The following is a 6948-nucleotide window of genomic DNA, read 5'->3' on the forward strand; positions in this document are numbered from 1 at the left end:
AAAATTCCAGAACAAGCCCACTGTGGACTGAGTGTCATAAGGAAAAGGAAAACAAAACAAGTGGGGTGAGGGGACTCCAAACTATGGAGGGAATGTTTGGCTGGAACGCCAAGCAAAAACACTTCTGTTAGGAGGGTAAAAATACCACAACATGCAAGCCCTGTTTATATACAAGAGCACACCTGATGCCTTGGTGCAAACACTGAGATCTGAACAGCCTACTACTGCAGAAACCATGAACCACATATAACCCTTGTTTAGTTACTGAAAGGGGGGTGGGGACATGAAGCTTATGCCTGCTTAATACTCTCTAGGTTGGGCAGAGATCTGTGTTTGTGTGTGAGGTGGGTGGTTCTTAAACAAGTCACTCTCTATACCTAAGCTGCTTCACAAGTAGGGATGGAAGGATCTGCCACTTTCAGTTCTCTCAGATTCTCATTATTGCAATCTTAAATTCGGTTCTCCAGATTTCTGCAGCAATTTACTTAAAAAAAATAATCCAGCAGCATTTTAGTGCGACTTTCTAGGAATAAACACATTTTTGTATACACATACTTTGACTAGTATACACATTTTTGCAAGCAATTTTCTCCAGTACGTTGCATTTCTGTATGTTTATGTCCACAAATACATGCATTTTAATGTATACTTTACCCTGATATTTGCATATTTTGTAAGCACGGGTTCGGTACATTGCAAAAAATCAGACTATTGTGAATTTCAATTGATGTCTGGTTCTCGCGTTCCGGTTCATGTGTTGTTTTGGAAAGTGCAAATTTGATTTTAAATATGAACTGAGTTGAATTTCTCCATCCCTGCTCACCAGTGATATGCTGCCCTGCATTCCTTGGCTTCTCTCCTAGCCCTACCTGGAGATGCTGGGGAGGGAATCTGGGACCTTCCACATGCAAAGGCTCTGCCACTGAGCTATGTCCCTTCCCTGAAGAAGAAGAAGAAGAAGAGTCTGGATTTGATATTCCGCTTTATCACTACCCGAAGGAGTCTCAAAGCGGCTAACATTCTCCTTTCCCTTCCTCCCCCACAACAAACACTCTGTGAGGTGAGTGGGGCTGAGAGACTTCAAAGAAGTGTGACTGGCCCAAAGTCACCCAGCAGCTGCATGTGGAGGAGCGAAGACGCGAACCTGGTTCCCCAGATTACGAGTCCACCACTCTTAACCACTACACCACACTGGCAAGTAAGTAAGTACACCCCAGAGATGCAAAGGTGAGATTAGAGGTGCCGTGCACATGCTTCACATATGGTCAAAGATGCTATGGCATCATACATTCCAGAGAGCAGGTGCTATGAAAAATTCTGGGTCGGATCAAGCTCTGAATTTGGCTCCCATGTGCAGCAGGATCCTGCTGCAGGGATGGTACATCTCTACCCAGGCACTATTCAGTGCCACCTTATTGGTCTTTGAGGACAGGGGAGTGGTAAGCCAAGCACAGTGGGGTACAGGGCTGCCTGAAAAGCAAGGAAGAACTGGATCCTTTACTAGAATTGTGCATTGGCTGCCATGGCTGATGCTAAATTTGGCCAGTAGGATCAGGTTCTGATGTCTCAAGTTATTTCATGCTTCTTGAATCCTTGTACACTAGTGCCACCTTGTGGAAGATAGATACATTTGCTTTTGTACGAACTTTAATATTCTTCATCTATCATGAGATTTCAAAATGCCCTCTTCCTTCCCTACTGCATATGGAGAGCAAAAGTTTTTTAAAACACACACACACACACACACACCAAAAAAAGCGTTGCTCTTCCAGCAACTAATTCTTTCCTTTTTTTGACATTTGTGGACATAATAAAGTATCAAAATCACACACACTGGGGATTTGCGATCTTTTTTCAGCCTGACCAATACAAAGCTCCTCCCACTAGTGCTGCACCTACTGGTCAAATACAGTACACCTTTCCCCCAAGAGACAATGTGTTTCATCAGCAGCTGTAGCACAGTGCAGGGTTGATGGTTCAGTTGCTTAGCACAAGGGTAGGACGGCAAAGAGACCTTCACCCTACCTCAAAGCTAGGACTAATTCTGGTCAGTTTGCTAACAATTAACTAATTTGAAGGGCAGCTTCGTCATGCTGCACCCCTGATCTTCCTGGACAATATAGATTATTTGGACTGGATTCTTATCAGTTTGGTTTCTGGCCTGGACTTGGGACTGAGACCACCTTTGTATTTTAAGGACTGTCTCCTTCTACACAATCCTACTTAGAGGAACCAAGGTCCTCTTCTTAAATTAAGTGGGTAGTAACAGAAGATGGATCTTATCAACTCGAAGGAAGGCCAACACGGCTACCTTTTGACAAGCAGCTTAAAACGTGGCTATCAAAGAATACTTCGGAACAGAGTTGATTTTACTTGTTGACCCTGTAAAATTTAAAAACAGCCAGAAGAAAACTTTTTCTCTTACACACATATAATTGGACTGTATGCATCATGGAAAGGCAGGCTATAAATGTTAAGATGAACAAGGCAAAACAGATAAAAAGGCACCTTTCAGATACAATATAAACGTTCAGATCTGAAATCTGGATTTAGAAGCCAGTTCTTGAAAGCTGGTGACTGTTGAGCCTAGACTATGCCAAGTGTGCTTTAGCAAAATGGATTACTTGTTGACCTTTCAAATCCGAACATTTTGAAAACAGAACCTTAACCCTTGTCCAAAACTCCCCGCAATACCTCAAGGACCGCCTCTTTCCATATGAGCCTACCTGGACCCAGAGATCATCTTCTGAGGCCCTCCTTCGTTTGCCTCCTCCTCAAGAGGTCCAGAGGGTAGCAACACGAGAACAGGCCTTCTCTGCAGTGGCTCCCCATCTGTGGAACGCTCTTCCCAGGGAAGTTCACCTGGCTCCTTCATTATACGCCATTAGGCGCTAGGCAAAAATGTTCCTTTTTAACTAGGCCTTTGGTTGAGTTGATTTAATTGACATCCTAGGCCCTTTCAAAATATGTTTCTTTTTGGGGGAGGGGTGTCATTAGGTTTATTATTATTATTATATATATTGTGGTTTTATATTTTGATTTTGTTCTGTGAACTGCCCTGAGACCTCCAGGTATAGGGCGGTATATAAATCCAATAAATAAAATACAACTCATAAGCTCAAAAAGGGTCTACAATATTTGTTTTCCCTTTGGGATAAATTACATTGCGGCCAGAGAGCAGAGCAGATTTTGGCGCATGCTGTTGCTTTTGCAACTGGCATTTTGTTCAAACAAAACATTAACTATGCTCATCTTCAGACTGTTAGTTACAAAGAAAAAAAATCCCAAATCAGTTGGAAACAGAATTGCAGCTGTGTTTCTAGGTCATCCGGAAAACAAACTGTCAGTTGATGCAACTTGCTGTCCAACTGCTGCTTAGTGAACTGTAGGAAAATTAGTTGCACAGATTTCCCCGTCTCCAGTGTAGTAGTCTGAATTAGTTTTGCCTCTAAATGCAACATGACCAAGACTTGTATTCTTCAGTTAAAAAGGACTGGGGGCATGGGAGCAGGACACCGCAATCAAAAGACATTTTGCAGAATTAACATTTATTTAAGTGGCTTACTGGTGACACATAGCGGTTGACAGACTGAACTATGAACCTGACAGTTCTGTGAGTCTAAAATACTGTTAACACCTCAGTATCTAGGGGGAAATATCCACTCCTTCCATGTGAGTCTGCCCAGGTACTCAACAGCCAAAGCTGCTTAATGGTCCTCCTAATGCCTGACATTTCATGGGTGGGTCCCATGACATGACTTTTCCAACTAGACTGTGGAAAGAGCTCCCCAAGTGGGTTTATTTGTCTCTCTTGCTCCTTGCTTTTTGGGAGCAACTAAAACCTGGCTCTTATGAGAGCATTTGCCCAGTTCAAGCTGCTTGTTACCATTAAACTACTGCCTGTCTCCCCTCTGCCTGCCTCTGAAGATAATTCAGAAAGTTCAGCTGGTACAGAATTTGGCGGCCAGGTTGCTCACTGAGGCAAAATGGTTTTAGCACTGATCCTGGCCGACTACACTGGCTGCCAATTTAGTTTCCAGGCCCAAGTCAAAGTGCTGGTTTTGAGCAATAAAGCCTTAAATGGCTTAGGGCTTCAATACCTCAAGGACTGCTTCTCCCCATATGAACCTACCTGGAACCTGGGATCATCATCTGAGGCCCTTCTTCGTATGTCTCCTCCACGAGAGGTCCAGTGTGTGACAACATGAGAATGGGCCTTTTTTGCAGTAGCTCCCCATTTGTGGAACGTTTTCTCCAGGAAGCTTTGGCTGGCACCTTCATTATACACTTTTAGGTGCCCTGCAAAAACATTCCTCTTAACCAGGCTGATTAACATCCTATACTCTTTTAAATGTGTTGTGGGAGAGGGGGTATCGGTTTGTGAGGTGGGGGTTTTTTGTTATTGTTTTTATTATGCATTTTTAAAAATCTTGTCTCTTTATGTTTTGAGCAACGCTTAAATTAATGGATGAAAGGCGATAAGACAAATTAAATAAAATAGCCAAGTGTACACCACCTTGGAAATAATGTGGATTTTTAGAAGATGGCTGAATTCCTTTTAGCACACTGCATTGGTGGCTATATAGACTTCTGAATCACCTTATTATATAAACAGAAGTCAGTTTCTAATGCCCTGTGTGACTGTGAAACAGAACCCAGTACAAGCAGGCCATGTGGAATTCCCTAACTGTATACTGTACCTACTGAGGTTTTTAATTATGCTTTAGGTATATACAGAAGATTGACTTTATTGAATTTTATATATTGTAAACTGACTCGCAATATTTTTGGGAAAAGTGGATTATAATTTTTCAGATAAAAGGGTTGCTGTGAATGTAACTCTGTGAGAGGTAAACTACAGTGCCCAGAATTCTTCGAGGGAAATATGCTTTCAATGTGCTTTAATATTGTAATATGTATATACAGCCTTCAGTTCAGAACATCCTTACTGGAAACAATGATGTGCTCAAATAGATCAAAATGCCTGTGGCAACTGATGCCTTCTTGCGTGATTTTGTTTTTGAGCCAGATCTGAGATATACAGGTGCTTTGGGCAAAGATGTGGCAGCCGGGGGCGGGGGGTGGGGAGAACCTATCTACTTTTGCTGCTTCCTTGACCCCCCACTTTTTCTAAACGACTGGAAGCTAGGTCTTCATATTGAAGCCAGCACTAATAACTGTTCATTAGCTCACTGCAGCTCATAAATGTTTTCAAATTCGTGCCCCGTATTGGGCAAAAGATTCCTGGATTGCAGTAGCTCAACTAGATGACCCTCATCATCCCTTTCAACACTACAATTCTGTCTTTAGAAAACAACACTTCCTTTGCAAAGGCTGGGTCAGGCTGGCACCCAAAAGCACTGCACCATAAATGGAAGCTGTTTTCTCTCTGCATTTTTTTTTAACAGCATAGGCTTCAGACCAGTGCTAAGTTCTTTTTAACACTTTTCAGACAGACTCTGAAAGACAGCTCATTTACCTTTTCACACTAAGCATCACTTTCGTATTTCTGAGCTCAAATTAACCAGAAATAGTGCCAAGGCAGCAAGGGCTGTTATCAGCATCTTTCAATATGAGTGTTGGATTTATAGTCACATAGGAAATGAAGCATCTTGGAATTTGGGCTCCTGAGATTTTTCTGCTCTCAGAAAGTGTTAGAAATATGTAGGCAGTGTCTGATAAAGGCTTACAAATCAAAAGATGGTCCAGAACAGGTTCTATTTAAGGTGAGGTTTCTTTGGTTTATCTTTATCTGTAATTCCTATCAATTGTAGTCCCCACTACCATACTATTTTCCTCCTAGACTCACCTCCCTCTCCTTCCATACTTAATTTGACTCTAGTCTACACCAGAATATTTTATGTTTTGTACAAACACAGCTATCACATGCTAATTAGACAGTGTTTACTGTGCCATACAGTCCAGAGTTTCCTATACCTAAAGCCTAGAGTAATAGAAACAATAGCTTTTATATTTATTTTCTCCTGTGCATTATTGGACATGGCCTAAAATTAAAGTCAGTTCCAATAAGCAAATAACGCATAAGGTATGATATACATTTAAAAAATGTAATAGGGAATTTAATCCATTTTACATTTCAAGCAAAACCCATATTTACCAGAACCTGGCCATGTGCTCAGTACCTCTGTACTGATGCAAAAGCAGCTATAAGGATTATAGCTATAGACAGATGGCACTCATACACCTTTGCTTACGCAAGTGTCTAAATTAAAATATATGGTAGGTAATATTAGTAACAAGACAGCTGCAGTTCATTCTGTACTCCTTGACACCTATTTTACATTATGGCATTGCAACACAAGCTCCTGGTGAACCCTTAATTCTGGAAGACAGAATACTGGGAGAAAGCATCACTACACTTCCACAGCCAGAGGTCAGATTTCAGAAACTCAGAAGAAGGGGTCAATAACTGCTTTTCTCAACCTCACAGATGATGAAACTGATATTCCAGCAAGGAGAAAACTGGCAGTGAGCCTCTTGTGTAATGTTAGCACTACAGCCATATCTCTAGGCTAACTATCTTGCAAGTGTGACAAATGTAGCCTGAAGAAAAATCTGAAAGCTCTTTTCGTGCTTAATGGAAAGTCTACATGAATCAGCTTCTCCTTGTCTATTGGCCCCCCAGCTTTATGAACAAGAAATGTGATTTGATCTGTTACCATTTTGTTTTACTTCCACAGGAAATTCAAGATATTCCTGAATAATTTGGTGCAATACAGATCCATGTTCCCTTAAAACCAACAGGACCTAGGTGTGCCTATTTAAACCTTGGGCAAGTTAAGAGAATGTTCCTAATTATCTACTTTTAGTGTAGCCACGTTAATAATTCTTCAATGAGGTAGGCTTTTCCATCATTCTTAGAAAATCACAGCTATGTAGTCAATGAGAACCCACTCCCCTCCAAAACAAAATTTGTAATTCAGGACA

This window comes from Podarcis gaigeae (assembly GCF_964106915.1).
Source record: "Podarcis gaigeae genome assembly, chromosome: 1".
NCBI classification, from domain to species: Eukaryota; Metazoa; Chordata; class Lepidosauria; order Squamata; family Lacertidae; genus Podarcis; species Podarcis gaigeae.